Genomic DNA, 17,058 nt, shown 5'->3' with positions numbered 1-17,058 from the left:
AGTGCAATGTAAGGTACTTACAGGTAAATTTGCTTGCTGACATATCTCTGAACAAAATTCAAGTGTTGCAAATAGAAGGCATCAATGTAATTTATTTTTAACTTGAAAAGAAAGTTCACAGGATCACTGGGGTTGGTAAGAACCTCTGAAGACCATCTAGTCCTATCCCCTGTCAAGGCAGAGTCACCTAGACCTGGTGACCCAGAAATGTGTCCAGGTGGGTGCTGATTGTCTCCAGAGAGGGAGACCCCATGACATCCCTGGGCAGCCTGTTCCAGTGCCCTGCCACCCTCAACGTAAAGAAGTTCTTCTCATGTTGAGGTGAAACTTCTTGTGTTTTAATCTATGGTCACTGCCCCTCGTCCTGTCCCTGGGTACCACTGAAAAGAGTCTGGCACCATTCACCTAGCACCCACCTTTAAGATATTTATATGCATTACTGAGATTTGCTCTCAGTCTTCTCTTCTCCAGACTAAATAGGCCCAGTTCCTGCAGTGTCTCCTCATAAGAGATGCTCCAGCATCCTCATCATCTTCCTGGCTCCCCACTGGACCCTCTCCAGTCACATCTTTTCTTTCTTATACTGAGGAGCCTAGAACTGGACAGAGCTTTCCAAATGTGGCCTCACCAGGGCTGAGTAGAGGGGCAGGATCACCTCCCTCCACCTGCTGGTCACACTCTTCCTGATTCACCCTCCTGGCCACAAGGGCACTGCCGGCTCATAGTCAACTGGTCATCCTCCAAGACTTTCAGGTCCTTCTCCACAGAGCTGCTCTCTAGGAGGTCAACCTCCAGCCTGTGCTGGTACTTGGGGTTATTCCTCCCAAGGTGCAGGATCCTGCACTTGCCCTTGTTGAACCTCATGAAGTTTCTCTCCACCCAGTTTTCCAGCCTGCCAAGGTCCAGCTGAATGGCAGCACAGTCTTCAGGTGTATCAGTCATTCCCCCAGTTTCATATCATCATCAAACTTGCTGCGGGTACATTCCATCCCTTTGTCCACGTCACTGATAAACAAGTTGAATAAGACTGGACCCACAATTGATCCGTGGGGAACGCCACTGACTACAGGCCTCTAACTGGATTCTGCTGTGCTGATCGCAGCCCTCGAGCTCTGCCATTCAGCCTGTTCTTGTTATAGCCTCAGTGTTCCTAAATAGACAATGCTATAATGAGTACAGAGAAGAAATACACTTCTAGAAAATTGTCTGGAAAAGGATATCCCTGTCTATGCACTTTAGCAAAGTTAGCTCAGTCCTAAGGTCTGAGAGTAATAGTGGTACAATACCAGACTTTCTAGTAGTCTTATGTACCTACACAGTACTTTATGTACCTACACAGTACTTTATCAACATAGGCAAAATGCTGTGGCTGGAGGCAAAATTAGGCATTGTATGTACAAACACAATAAAATTAAACATTTTATGCAAGAAGATAAACTTTCTAATGCCTTCATAATAGAAGAAGATTTTCCTTGTAATTTCTCTAACCAGAACTGGATCTGAAAATTCTCATCTTAATTTTTGCTCTGATCTTTGTGTATTCCATCTGCAGTAGTGAAGATATGAAACATTTCCCAATCTTTCTACTCTCCCATGCAAAGGGAAAAGAAACATTGCATCAATATTTTATTTTACTTTTTCTCCAGATTTCTCTTCATATCAGATCTTCAGAAGAAAAACAAGTTGTCTAATCTGGGTTTCACATCTCAGCTGCTATTACTGTATAAATGATTTTGCTTAGAGACAGCTTGGCAGCGTGTGACACTCCATCATCAAAACCCAGCAAGCCTCAGTCATGTGTTTAGTGCCATCTCGGCATCTTTGTCTATAGCAATTTGTCACGTCCTTCAAAAAAACAGAAGTCAGATTTTGAGAACTTCTACCTATTAAATGCAGAACTCCACAGAGGGGATGAGATTTTCTATTTTGACAAAAAAAGCCTCTGTAGAAGAAGATTTTGAGAAAGAGCTATGTGAGGAAACCTCGCCAACATAGCAAGGGTCCGAATTGGATAACAGGAGCAATAACAATACAATGAACTTTTATTTGTATTTATATAGATTAATTTCTTAATTTAATTATGCTATTATGCACACAAATTTGTATCAAATCCAAGAACATAAAACCAAACTCCATTTAATGAAGACATAATAACACAGCAAGATCCCACTGTGTAATTACACTAAGGCCTTGATGAGTAGCCAAATGAATCCGCTGTCCTTTCCCTTGTCCTTTGGTGACAGTTGTTTGTTGTTCTGCTTGAACTGAAGCAAATTTTTTTTTCACTGTGAATGCTCGCATTAATATTTCTTGGAGTCTCCCCTGTAGCATGGGTAGGTTTAAAAAAAAAACAAACCCCAGAGCATAGCGTATGACCTAAACACTAGAAAAGTCAGGCCAGAACTGTGCAGGAACTTAATGTGCATTGCCAGGAGACAGTTTCCTGCTGCTGTCATGGAAAATTTACGGACACTCAAGATCTAAGGTGGCACTTTGATGGGCTGTATTTGCAACATGTGTTCAATCACCAACTGATTTTAAAAAAATATATTAAGTTCAAGAGGGCTGTGAGATCACAGTAAGCAAAAGGTCATTCACCTGTGCTTTGATGGATATGGTTACTGTCTTTTTTTTTTTGTGATGGCAGGCACCTCTGGCATTCACATGGCTGTTCGGACCTCTTTTCATCATTTTGGATTCAGGATACACATGGGCTAAGCTGCATTGGTAGTCCTACTACTGTTTTCTGGTGGCAGCTCTGAAAAAAAACATTGAAATAGAAGGGAGTGTGTGTTGTTTGTATGTTTAACACATTGGACTTTTCAGAGAACAATGTTGTCCTAAAGAAGACCTGCATAGATAATACTATCTGTGGTGTGGTGCTGAGGTGCATCAGGAGCAGAGCTCTCTGCAGCTTTACACTTAGGTGTGGGACCCTGGGAGAAAGGCCGACACTTACAACACTTCCTCACTCAGGTCTGCAGTCACTGAGACTGAAATATAACTACAGGTTCACACTTACAGTGTTTTCAAAGACTTATAGAATAGTTTGGGCTGGAATATACCTTTAAAGATCATCTAGCACAACCCTCCTTTCGTGTGTAGCCTCCTGCCTTGGTTTGTTTCTCTTGCCGCATTAGGCTGTAAGCTCTTGCCTCCAGGTTCTGCTAAAATAGTAATGAATAGATTCACTGCATGTCCTTTGCATGTGAGCCATATTCTTCAGTCTTGCCTGGCTAGGTATGACACGGTGCTTTTCCTGCTCCCTAGGTGGATAAACACTCTCAGCTGGTGAGAGTAAATTAATTTTGGATGCAAGTAATATTCAAGGGTCTCCATTGGCCTGCTTGTGCTTTTTGTTTTATTCAGCTCTGTTGTCTTCAACAGCTAATTTGGCTAAATAGAGATAATGAAGAAAAAAGTGAGAAAAGGCATAGCTGAGCTGGTAAAACAGGCTTTCATATGGCAAGTGGGCCCTTTTTATCTGGTAAGCAGGACTTAAGGGCTTGATTCTCTGATATCCTGTATCTTGTGACACTGGTAATACTAAAGCAAATACCTTTCTATAAGTTGGCAATTTTTTCTATCCACTTTGCATTCAGGCAAATACTGATTCAAAGAGCCAATCCAAAATCATCATAAATGAATATTTATAAGAGAAAATAATGAGTGAAATGACAAGATAAAGGGGAAAAATGTATTCACCTACATGGCTCATTCCTATCCCAGCTGAAAGATTAGCTTTTATTATCATGTTATTTAATGATCCCAGGAAATGTTTAGCATTTCTAACCCATGTTTAAGTAGCTGTTGCTGGCCTCCACATATTTTTAACCCATGATGTAAAAGCACTGCATAAAGTCAGCACTGTGTGTAGCATAAGTGCACTCATCTATTGAAATCATGTAATCAGAAGTGTTATTTTCATAGAATGAAAGAATCATTTACGTTGGAAAATACCTTTAGATCATCAAGCCAAACTGTAATTTTGCCGGTAACTGACAAAAGTTACTTAACCTTCTTAAAGCCTGTGGACTGACACCTTTAAAAAGTCTGAAAATTAGAGAGTTATGGTAGAAGAGCAGCCAACAATTTCATAGTTTGCCTTGTTTTTCTTTTCTGGCAAGATAAAAGGGCCTGGGAAAATTCTCCTGAGTTGAATTGCAGCTGTGTCACAGAAATGACACGACTACAGGAAATAGTTGCCTTATAGCTGCTTGCTGGGGTCCCAGATGACTTCAGTGACGTTCGCTCCATGTGTGTGCATCAGGGGCAGCAGAGCAATGTCCCCAAAACCAGTGCTCCTTGGGCCCCATGGGTTTCTCTGCCCCATTCAGTCTTTCTGTGACAACGGTGCTCGGAGGACTGCATGATTTTACAGGGGCTCCTATACCATTGCTTTACTTACTCCACAGAAAATTATCCAACATGAGGGACACTTCTATTGTTTTTGTCAAAGAGAAATATGAAATACTTACATCCCTTTCCAGTTAATTAGATAATTATGTAATTTTGTATCAAAAGAGGTTCCAGTGATTAAACTGTTGAAAGTGGTAACTTCAATTATAGGAAGCCTCCAGGGACAATATTGCAGCCACAGTACTAATAAATAATTGCCGTCATAATAATAGGTAACACAGAGGCATGCTACTTCTCAGTTGTCCTAATGGCTGCATAACTTGATAAGAAGAATACCATTGCTGATAGATAAGAAAATACTTGATATTTTACTAGGTCAAATTTAAATTGCTCTTTTAAAAATGCTTTTGTAAACAAAGCAATTATTTTCTCAGGTATGACAAGTTTGCATGCTTCCTACTAGGAAAATTAATTACTTGGGAATCAAGATATACAAAGTCACACAAGACAAAGAATGACATAAAAAAATCACAAAAAATCACATGTGATCCATGTGCTGAAAACTCCTGTCAGAGCTTGTAGTAGCAAACAAATCAGTGATGTGCAGGTTTCATAACTTTCTAGTTAATTGTTAAGACTAAAAGGAAAGTAAGCACATGAAAGACTGTAATAAAATAGTACTAATATCTTTGAAGATCAGAAGATGTGCATATCTTCATCTATTTTGCTTTTCATTGTAATTTAAGATGCTAAGTTAGCTTATTGTACAAAATTATTATCTAAAATCAAATGCTGGGGTTTTTTTACTGTTCTCCCTTCTATTTTTGTATTTTACTGCTGTTGCATTTCAATCCAAATGTCTCCATTTAAACATTTTGCAAATACATGGGATAAAATAATCCAGGAATCCTAATGGACAGCTTTATGAAGCGCATTAGATAAATGTAAAGCAGACAACACTAGTATTCATTTTGCAAAAGACTTTGATGAAATTTTCATTCAAGAGTTGTGTAAGTACCAAGCTAACTATTGGCATTTTTGTATAATAGTCCTTTAATTTCTAAATTTTGTAAGTTTTGGTGCTTTTTTTTCACAGATTCGATTTCTGTTTGGTACTATGAATTCATCCTCCTGCCAGCATCCTATAGAGAAGGAACTGAATGAAGAGTGGAGAAAACCTGCAGGGTTCTCCTGTCACTCTGAAATTCATTTACTCCTGACTCGTTTTCTATAATGATATATAGGAATTCTAATTAACCATTCTGTAACTGCTTGACAGCAAAATAGTAAACATTTGTAAAGTTCTTTCCTGGTTCTAAACTCTGTTTCACATCATGTTTTATTTCAAGGTGTCCTAGACTTACAGATGAGAAAGATGACAGAGTAACAAATGGTGTCTTTCCAGACACCTCTCTTAGTGTCTGTGAAGGTACTTCACAAGCAGCTTCATCTTTGTTTTTATCTTTCAAAAAATTATCTTAATGGAGCTGGTTGTCTGACAGAAGGGAAGCAGCTAATGATGTGTGGACAGAAAGGAAAATGTAGGTGATACATTAGGAAATGGAGAAAATGGCAGATCCCTCACTTCTTCAAACATACACACAGAAATGCTGCACTTCAGAAACACTCCGTAATTATGGAGAGATAGTGTAACACAGAAATAAACCCTTCAGTGCACTGCTGAATGCAGCAAATGATGGGCATTTGGTTGGGAATGAACTAAAGAGATGTGTAAACATATTTTTTTATTCAGGCACTGGCGTTTTTTCCTTGGCAAGCCATTAGGACAACGTAGGAGGCACACATGGGATGAGGACACCATTAGCATTCGTCTTCAGAGCTGGGCAGAGAGAAGCTCTGTGTCGCCCTCCTTCCCTCGCTTCCATGATTTCTGCAGAGTGAGAGTACAACCTGGTTTGTGGCTCTTCAAGGAAAACCTTGTCCATGCATGCTCAGAGCAGGACATGACTACACACAGGATCAAATGCTGGCTGTGACTGAGGCCTTGCTCCTGGTCCAGCGTCTCTGCTGGAGATAGAAGATGTGAGGAGGAAAAAACCCCAAAGGCCTGTGCTGGCAGGAGCCAGGAAAGCTGCTGTTGGCAGTCCATAAATGCAGTGGGTAATAGGTTCTGCTGAGTTTTTTTGCAGGACAGCTTGTGCAGCAGAGAATGTCATGCATACATTTTTTCAGGACCCAGTTCAAGCTGAGACTTGATTCTCCCTGTCCTACTTTTAAACCAGAATGATACAGTTAATTTCAATAGGCAGGCACAGGTTTACTGCTGAGTTTAGTAACCCAGCTCATTCAAATATTCCCTTCACCTGAATATATGCTTACAACTGTGGTGTGCAGAGGGGAGAAGAAAAGCCTTTTCCCACCATGCATGATGCCATCAGCAGATTGCACACTGGACAGTGCAATTCAGATCCTGCACACAAAATACTGGGAGTCGGGCTCAGGACACATCCATAGCCCACACATAGTGGATTATAAAATAATAAAACAGTAATAAACCTGAAGAGATCCCCTGATGCCTGCTTCTACTGCACTCCAAGCATGATCTATTCTTTCTTGCTCCAAGCAGGTGGCAGTGTGGTGGGGACTTGATCCCTTTGCTCTAGGGAAGCCTCCTTCTCAAGTACCAGCCTCCTCCTATGTCTTGCTGGGATTCACTTGGCACACATTAGCTAAAAGGAGCTGCAAGAAAGCTGGAGAGGGACTCAACAAAAATGTGTAGTGATAGAACAACGGAGAATGACTTCAAATTGAAAGAGGGTAGGTTTAAATTAGATATTAGGAAAAAATTATTTACTGTGAGGGTAGAGAGGCACTGGAACTGGTTGCCCAGAGAAGTTCTAGATGCCCCAATCCTGGAAGCTTTAGGCAACCCGATCCAGTGGAAGGTGTCACTGACCATGACACCATGACTGGGGATTGGAATGAGATGATCTTTAAAGTCTCTTACAACCCAAACCATTCTGTGATTCTATGATTCATGTGGCTGGCAGCCACCAGAGCTGCTCCTCAGCTGGGAAGAGCAGGGAGTCAGCAAGTGGCCCAGCTCTGTAGCAAAGGGCACCTGGAAAGCAAGGCTGAGAGTGTTTGGGTTCTAAGGTTATGTTTTGGGACTGAGGGAAAGGAATGTTGGAAGGGCCAGGACAATCTAGAGAAGAGGCCACCACTGCCTCCCATGCTGGCACTGGCACCAGCAGCAGCAGGTCCCTCTCTGCAGCCCCTAGCTGTAGTGCTGCACTGCCCCTCTCCTTCCCTTCCTGAGGCAGGAGCCCAAGCCTCTGTCTTTCAGCTGCCATCATCTTCCTCCTGCCACAAAGATCCCTTGAGCAGGCCGTGCCCGGGTGTGACACGCTGCCCCTGTGGTGGGGTTGTCTGGCTAGATACAGCCCAGCCCAGAGCGTGTCTGCGAGGGTCATGCAATGGGTGTGCAACACTCAACACATCTTACAAAGGTCTGTTTTGAGACAGCAATGATGACATTAATAATGACTGGCCTTTATTAAGTACTGGTGTAACTTAATTAAATTCACTGCAATTGGATCATCAGTTTTGACTTTTTTTTTTTGCCAAAGGAGTAATCTAGAGACAGCCTGCAGTCACCAGGGAGAGGACAGCCAAATGAAATGTTCAAGCTGGAATCAACTCAACAGGCAAGTTTAAGCCTGGCTTTGGACATGGATTGAACAGTATGGTCAGACACAGTTTATACCCTCAGCTGCTGTGAGCAAGCCTAGCTTTAGTGAAGGTGAGACAGCCATTTCCATCCATAGTGATAAATCCAGAAAATCTAACTTCTGCCTGGTGAACTTAAAATAATGCAGCAGTCTCTGCACTTGTGTAGGTTAGAAAGACAGTATTATTTTATACTGCTTTGCCTAATTCCATATGGAAACTGAAAGGAATGTTAAATGACCATTAACATGGTCATATTTATATGCCTGTACCATGACCTCTACCAGTTAAAAAGAAATTCCATCTCTAATCTAAATAGTCAGACCAGTAAAATATTTGAAGCACAAAGCAGGCCTGAGTGGGTGTGCCTGCCCCTGTAGTCAATGCCGGTAAGATAGGAAGAGTTGGTGCTATTTTAAACACAACCATTGCACTTTTCCTGCAACACCCCTGCATGTACATCTAGCATGGTGTGCACTTAGCTCCAAAATGGGCAGTGAGGAAGCTGACAAATTTTGTGTGTGTTTGAACTTTCATAACCCCCTCATATGATGTGCTGCAATCTCTGCAACAGCGAAAGACTTCTTTCTTCTTGCACCCTGAAGAAATAAATTCTCATTGCTTTTTCAAGAGTAAAAAATGAGAAAATATTTTTCAACTTTACTTTTCACTTTTTCTGGCTGACCCAGTGGACACCTGTAACTCACTAGATCAATTATAATAACTTCTTAATTCTTTCTCATTATTTTTCCTTAGTTCTCTCACACTGTCCTTCTCTCCTTATTTTCACCCAAATTTGTCAACCTTCCACTTCAGAGCCTAGTCTTGTTTCATATCGTCCCTTAGTTTTAGAGTTTTTCAGACTTCTCCATTCCTGGGGACCAGGATGGAGATTTAGCCTTTTGTCCCCTACTTGTCTGTCATTCTGGGGAAAGACATGTGACAGCACACAGGAGTCATGAGTTTTGAATGCTTTCATGCTCTGGGATTGCTTAATCTGTTTTCTCCCCCCAGCACCCACTTTTCCCTTTTCACACTGTTTTTGTGGAGTGAGCCTGACTGCTGCTGCAGGAGGAAAAGTCAGACTGGCACTGGGTCTCCTGACACCCCTCTGGGAAGCCAGGCTTCTGCAAACCCTGCCTGACCCAGGTGCCACATGACTTCAGCCCATGCTTCTTGACAGCAACAATAAGGAGTTGTTAGTTATCCTTTCCATTCAGGTATCTTCATCTGCTGTCCATACTCAAACAAAACTTTAAAGCACTTCTGTGGCATGTTAATATATAGAAAGTGCCCAAGACCATGCAATGGAAGAAAGGAATGAAAAGGTGAAGAATTTACATCACTGGTTACATCTTTTTTCCTTCTTCTGGACTCCTTCCTCTGTGACCATGTACAAGTCACAATATTTCTGTGACTCAGTTTCCACTTTAACAATGAAGTAATAATCCCTGCTTTCTAGGAATGCTGTGACGATAATGCTTCAACCATTGCATACTGTTTTGGGATCATCACTCAAAAAGGTCATAACAAGTGACAACAAGAGTCCAGGCCTCTGTCCTCAACTGTTTTAGTTCACAGCATTAAGAACCTCCTGGAGAGGGTTCACTAGCCTCAGCTCTGGTGAGACACTTGCACTACCCTCCTCTCACAGGGAAAAAGGCAGAAAAAATAGTTTTCTCTGTGAGACTCTATACAAGGCTTGTATGTTCTAACACCTTCCATGCACAAGATATGTTGTGCCATTACTTAAAGACAAGAACTTGAAGAAACATAACAGTTAAAGAAGTGGCCGCCAGACAGTAAAACTGGAATTGTTCAGTCTGCATTTGTGCGGGGGTATAAGTGTCCTGCTACAGAGAAATGGTGAGCAATTACCAATTCCAATCTGTGGTAGGAATTTTATTTGAATGAGGATTTAATCTGTGATCTGTATATCTGAGTTCAGAGGAATTGCTATTATGTCTTGTCCTGAGGTGGCTAATGAGCCTTTTCTCCACTGATGGGTCTATGTAGCTCTTGTCAGCAAGAACTGTAGTAAAATTTTGGTACCAACAGGGAAATAACTCCTAGTGCTTAGCAGTATTTCTGAAGCAAAATCAAAAGCAGAAAGCCATTCTATTTTATTCCTCTTTTCCTTTTGGGAGGGAAGCCACAGCAGCTCACTGTGGCTTAGTCAGTAAATCCCCAGCTGGGATTTGAAACTCATGACATCAGAGAACAAAGCATCTTTGCTGTGCTAATGTAGGCAGCAGTGATGTGTCATCAGCTACCACGCACATGTTAGTGTATCATGAGGGTTCAGTTCTGTTTTATCCACAAGGAGCAACCTTATACTTTGGTACTATGTAAACACTATGTCTATTCATGGTCTCTCTCCTTGGGTAATGGTTCTCACATACAAAGTAGCAGCATGCAAAAATCAGTCTGCTCATGAATGAATTGCTTTGATCAGGGCATGTTGTTAGTGTTCTTTATTTTTAGGTAGTGATAAAAGAAGCTTCTTTTGTACGAGAGTCACAGGCCAAGGAAGAAAAAGCATGATTTGTATAAAGTGTCAACAGGAACTCATCCATGCATTGGGTTTCCTGGAAAGCAGAAGGTAGAGAGTAGCATTCAGAATACTCTTTTATGCTATAGCTATTTTTTGAATGCCAAAAAAAATAGAGCAGGAGTACAGAAATTGCTGCCTAAAATCAGGTCACCAGTAAGCTTAGCTCTATTTTCCTTTCTTAAAGAGTGCCCAGCTGCCACAAACTCAAAAATAACAGCCTTTAGTTAACACTATCAAGAAGTCGAGCTGGTGCTGGGTATGTCCACACGCTAAAAGCCAAAATGTGTATCAGGGTTTTATGTGCGACTACCTGGCTCCAGCTATTCCACAGGACCTGTGTGTTTGCACAGACCTGTCCTGTGCAGCTTCCTGTCACAAGGTGAGGTCTTATCCTCTCTGGCAGTGGGGGGAAACATCTGTGCACCGTTCCCACGTGGTGGTGGATGCTGAATGGGAAAGTCCCAGTGCACCACAGAGCGCCTGCATCCACCAGAGCTGCTGAGTTCCTCACATGTGGAAAACATTCCATACTGTGCTGTGGCTTCACCTAGGCGTGGGCAACCTTCCTGGAGGCCACCTGCCAGGCTGTCCTGGTACAGTCACCCTCAGTCACCTGTGACCAGTTTCCACCTTCCCCCAGCAGCGTGGGGGTAGTGCTATGTCTGGGGCTCAGCCATGGAGGGAGAAAGCCACATGTGCTGGGCCCCAAGAGACCAACTGCTGCTTACAGGTATTTCTGCTCTCTGTGGAAATGTGCTTACAAGGTTTTTGAAGGTGAATATGTTGGTGTATTTTCATAGTCCAGCTTACATATGGCTTATATTTCCTGTGCTGTTTCTTTACGTGAGTTATCTCATTTCTGCTCCCCCTTCCTCTCTCTCCCTAGTGCCTTTGATAATTCAAAACAGACTGCAGTTAAAAAGTGAATTATGCCCTTCTAAACATCTTCTTACATTTTTATTACAACTCAGAATATTCTTGCTATTACTCCATCTCTCCAGGAATATAATTAACTAACTACTTGAGGGATTTTTAAAAGTTGTATCATAGTCATTATTTCAAGAGTCTTCACCTTTACAACATCAATTTCGAACAAAAAAATGTAAGTAACTGGCAAGATTTTGAAAAACTAGGTATTGGATCATGGCAGGAAGGAATCATCCTCTTCAAAGTTAAAAATGAGACCTAGGAAGAGAAGATAAACACATTAAGAATACTAGAATATTACCTATTAACCCATTTGGGAAATAGCAGCACAGATGCTGTGCCTTCACAGCAAAGGTGAGGAAGTCAATCTGTTCATTCATTTCAGAAATATTATTACAGCATATACAACATATGAGGGCAAACTACCTTTAAGTTCATCTTCTATGCATTCCAAAATGTTGCCATTATATCCTCTTTCCTTGAATACTTTATACATCTCACTGAAATTTGTCATTTTCTTTCACAATTCTAAAACATTATTTGACAATGTTTTTGTACTAAAGTATTTAAATATGTACCTTAACTGTTTCCATTAAGAATCAGTGCCAGATTTAATGCTGTCACATTGCTATCTGAAACCCTAGGACTGTGTTGTTAAGAATTGTAGTGCTCTAAGCCATTACTGTAGAGGTTGTAGAGAAACTTGTATTAAGTCCCATTGTGGGCAACTGAGGACTTGACAGTTTCTGGAAAACAGCAACAAGTAAACTTTAAGAATGCAGACACTCAGTAGTGACAAAGAATACCATACTTAGCAGAAAGGGCTTGTGTATTGTGCTGTGGCACTAAATTCTAGACATGAAAAATCATCCTTGGAAAAGAAAAGCCTTTTCTAGCTGAATTGTTGTGAAAAATCTGGAAAGAGGACTTTAATTAAAAGCCATATCTAGTAGAAGTACAATCCTATTGACATTTAATATCAGTGATAGTCATCAGAGAAAGGGTAAGAGGGCCTTGTACAGATGCCATATGTAAATCTCTGCAGCCTTTTGTGCTTAAGTTTCTGCCTGTCATTTTGAATCTGTGCTAGCATGACAAAGCAATGGTTTACAACCAAAACACTTTATTTTATAATCTCAAGTAGTACAAAAACTTATTCACAGAAGCTAAAAAGCTTATAACTTTGTGTTCTGTGTATACAACACAGGTTTCACGTTTAACAGTAACTCAGGATTTTCAAAGTGACACAGTCATCAGAGAGGGGTTATGTGGTGTCTTGCCTAATGATAGCATGATAATCCATTCAAGAGCTAGAAATGGCCCCAAAGAAGCTATTACAGTGAGATAATGTACTGAAAAAGACATAATCAGAGCCCATAGAACTGGGAAGAAGCCTTCAAACAGAAGAGTTTTAACAGCGATTGTTCCCAGCAGAACTATGAAGCCTGTCTGGCTATACCCTATTGAAGAGGAGTCTGAGAGGTGCAAATATTCATGAACTCGGCTGACAGCTGAGCAGCAGATTTCTGTGCTCCTGAGGGCACTTGAGAAGCACAAACTGCAAAAAATCACCCAGAGAGAAATTAAAGGGTGAGTTACAAGTGCTAATAGCCTACAGGTTGAAAGGAGTCAGCATATCCAAGCAAGTGCCCTCACCCCCAAACCCAGACACAGTGGGGTGCCCTGCTATGGCTCAGACTCGCCTGCCTCAGCAAGCAGTAGGGACAGTCAATACATGTTCATTTGGGAAAAAGTAAAAAAAAGGATAGATCAGGAAAAAACATTTTTTATAACTAAATACAGAGTTTTCGTCTGACTTGGTCTCCATCCATTGTTGCAGGCTAAAGCACTGAGTTGTCCTAAATTTTGTGCAAGCCACAGACTGAGTAGCACAATTGTTTTATTAGCAGTAAGTGACACCAGAGATGATGTCACGAGACCACAGCTGCCACTAAACTTCCTGAGAAGCCAATATCAGGCAGAGATCTTGCTGTAGGTATGGCAATAAACTTTCCATTTGGCATTCCTACGCAGCACAGGGTGTAAGCAAATAGGCCTTCCTGAAATCCACGATTTTTTTCTAGTTCTGCTTAGTAAACTACATATGCTTTGAGAAATTCTCAGTCAATTAGTCAACGCTTCTGAAAGCTGCAGACTGCACTATATGGTATCAAATTTGCAAGAGCTAAATTTGCTGTGTCCAATTAATGTCAGCAGCAACACATAACAGGCAGTAGTTTTTAAGAAGTTGCTTAGTGTTGCCCAGGGTCAGCTCTGGCTGAATGAATGGGATTTGGGAGAATTCTGAGAAATCAGAGAAGCTGCTCAAAATGAATATTTTTCTACGGGGCTTCTGAAGGGTGTAGAACTTTGTTCAGCAGGTCTCAAAATGAACCAATGCAATGATATCTTGGTGGCTTCTTAGGATGAAATACTCCCTTCCACAGGGCTTCGACTAGGTAGATGTAAAAGAGCAAGGGGTTTATGTGTGTAAGGAAATAAATATTTTATAAGGGAACAATATCTAGTAACTTACACAGCCTCATTTCTCACTCTCAGAGGGCAATGACACACAGGAATCCCTAGAAAAGCAAGCTGGAAAAAATATGTCAGATTTGAATGTGATTTACATCCTCCACAGACCTCAGTGCAGATAAGTATTTTGCTCGAAAACATTAAAAAATTGTTGAGATAAGAGGCACAGCAGGCTGTGTTGATGCAGAACAAATGAAAAGTTTTGAAAAGCCAAGTTCAGGTCAGTGCCAAGTGCCGAACTCTGCCACAACCACGAGAGGCAGGAGTGAGTTTTCCAAGCTAAAAAAAAACCCAAACCCAAACCAAAAACCAACAACAACAACAAAAAAACCCCAAACCAAACACGCTTATATACATAAAAGAGCACAGGAATTTTCCATGGGGGTGGGGAACAACAATAGAGAAGTGATGACCTTGGGATGGCGCCTGGAGCCTGAACAGCTTGGCTATTGTATGGAAACAGCTGACTTCTGCACAGGAAGCAATCATTGATTAGGGACTCCAAACCCCTATCTCTATTTTTTTCTGTCCCCCCCCCCCCCTTTTTTTTTTTTGTACATAAGGCAAAGCTCCCGAGGGCTCTTCAGAGTCTCACCAAACGCCCCTGGCCTGCTACGCCCGGGTGCATGCATCACGGGCGGCAGGGAGGCAGCAGCCAGGGACCCTGCGGGGCCCTGCTGTTCCTGCGCTCCGGCTGCCAGGGGACACGGGATCCAAGGGCACAGGGTCAGCCTAGAAGGCACTTTTGGGGACACAGTCACTGATATTCTGCAGTGGACCTGGGATGTGGCCTTCTGTTTCTTGTTGACTCTGTGGGCTTTCTCCCAGGTATCCTAGTTTAAAAAAGAAATTTTCATTATTAGCGCTTTAATGTGTATCCCCCCTGCAGCCTTTTTTTGTAACAGGTTTTTCCAATGAGTTAAATGTTAAATTAATGCTAGATGGAACTTTGTCAATTTGAGGATGAGCTCCTTAAAAGAATACTGTGTTGAAAAGCTTCAGCCTTTACTGACTCAGGAATAGGGATGCGGAGAACAAAATGAAGCACAAAACCAGCCTCCTGGAGAGCAAGAAAAGTTGTAGGTTTAATTGCACACCATGAGTTTTGTTAAACCGATGTACGCTGAATGCACAGAGAAAAAAGACAACCACAAACTCTGCAGCCAGCTGGGTGGAGGTCAGTAGGGAGGTGCTTGCAATTCTTGTTGATTCAGCTGGGAAAGCCAGCTCCAAAGACACGGGTAGCACTGAGTGGGGATGGAGGTAGAAGGACAGAAAGGGGGAGGACACTGAAAAACTGATTAAAGTTCCTTCTCGCATCTCCTTCCAGTGCAGCAACCAGGGAGGAAAAGATAGAGGGGACAGCAAAGAAGCAGAGCTTAATTAATTGGCTGGAAAAGCCACAGAGGAAAGGGAGCCTTGCTCTGTAAGCTGCCTCAGTCTCTACCTCTTCCCAGGAGCTTGTCCTGCTGCCACTGTGCTACACACACCCCCCCCAACCTCTCCCCCGGTGTTTTAGCTCATGCCCCATGAGCAACAAAAGTATCATGGAGAATTTAAACAACTCCAGACTTAACCAACAGCAGAGCTAGGGTTTTTCAGATTTTAATGATGGCTTTGTGTGTCTGTGGACGCAGTTAGGAACTTAAGCTGCTTTAGGCTTAAAATATTTAGACTGTAGTTATGCTGACATACTTTATCTACTGACACCCACATTTGATATTATGCTGCATATTCACCGCTTGCCCAGACCAGGGCAACCAAGAGGTGCTGTGACTACCGTGCCCCACTGCAGTGCTTTACAGATCTCCTACTACCCGGTAGTTTCAGATGCTATGGCAAATTGCTAAAGATGCAGCACTGTGACAAAGCAGTTGAGATCCATGTTGATGAAATATGTTACTTGGTCGATGAATTTTACATGAAGTGATTCAGACTGCTATCAGCTAAAGGAAAGAAGAGGCCAAGGGATGATAGTCCCTGTGCAATAGGATGTTTTTAAGGTATCATTTAGCTAAATCTCTAGGAAATACCAGTGGAACCAGAGGTCGCAATATCATGTTTACTCTTTTACTACTCTGTTTGAGACTCTAGACTTTTGGTTAATAAACTGGTCTCGTTTGTGATGACTGTATGGTTTAATTTCCACCATGCTTTGAGTATCACATTCAGTGAAAGCAAGTAGAAGCAGCTGTTTAGTCTGGCGAGTTTGTGGGAGGATGGCTAAACCGGGAAATGAATAAAGAACAATTCTAAAACTGATATAAGATGTTATATTCCTCCATCACGTCCTTTTAAATCATTGCCAGGAAGTCTCACTTTGCTCTGCTGACCTTCTCTCTGTTTCAGGTACACTCCTAAGTGTCAGTGCAAGTCTTTTAGGTAGTCACTTCTAGAAAAATAGATTTGGGATTTAGACAGATGTCTTTTCAGAGATGCATTGAGAATAATTAAAAATACAGCGAGCCTGAGTTACTAATCAAAAGAATTATTATATTAAGTATGCCTGAGATCTTCAGCCTTCCAACACAGAGCACTTTCTTTCAACACACGGTATCCAAGAAGCCCCAGAGAATGGTTAGGCATATTTGGAAGTGACATGGCTGCTTTCTAAACAGTGCTTATCTTGAAGATACGTTTTACTCTGAAAAGACACAGTCATACTAAGACAGTCTTTACCATATGGTATTCTTTACCTGTCTGCTCCCTTGATTTCTGCACTGTGGGAACCATATACTTCAGCAGTGCATAATTTCTAAAATAACGCCTTAATCTCATAAATTTGGCAAATTAAAGGTTTGGTTTCTATTCTATTCTATTCATCACAACACTAATACCATTTCCAGCATGACTGCCTTTTAGGTGAAAGATTTCAAGGCTGGAATTTATTTCGCCTCGTTTTAATTGTCTATAGTTATGGGAATAGCCTCAGCCTGAGCCAGGAAGCCTCTTCAGTTAACTCAGATCAAGAGGAAAATTCATCCTTTCCCAGT

General features: G+C 41.6%; 1 long non-coding RNA gene across 1 annotated transcript in view; it reads right to left on the bottom strand.

The window, feature by feature from the left end:
• Positions 1-8,893: 8,893 nt before the first annotated feature.
• Positions 8,894-17,058, bottom strand: part of LOC121659200 — a 91,039-nt gene continuing 82,874 nt past the window's right edge. The window contains exons 9-11 of the long non-coding RNA XR_006014205.1: positions 14,067-15,125; positions 12,109-12,276; positions 8,894-11,788 (exon numbers count right to left, since the gene is read on the bottom strand). This is a non-coding gene — a long non-coding RNA (uncharacterized LOC121659200). The remainder of the gene's footprint in view (positions 11,789-12,108; positions 12,277-14,066; positions 15,126-17,058) is intronic.

Source organism: Corvus kubaryi, unplaced genomic scaffold (genome assembly GCF_017639235.1).
Source record: "Corvus kubaryi isolate FWS band 111438036 unplaced genomic scaffold, C.kubaryi_AGA036_p1.0 split3-73, whole genome shotgun sequence".
NCBI lineage: Eukaryota > Metazoa > Chordata > Aves > Passeriformes > Corvidae > Corvus > Corvus kubaryi.
The sequence above is the reverse complement of the archived record's forward strand: the minus strand, read 5'-3'. Positions and strand labels throughout refer to the sequence as shown.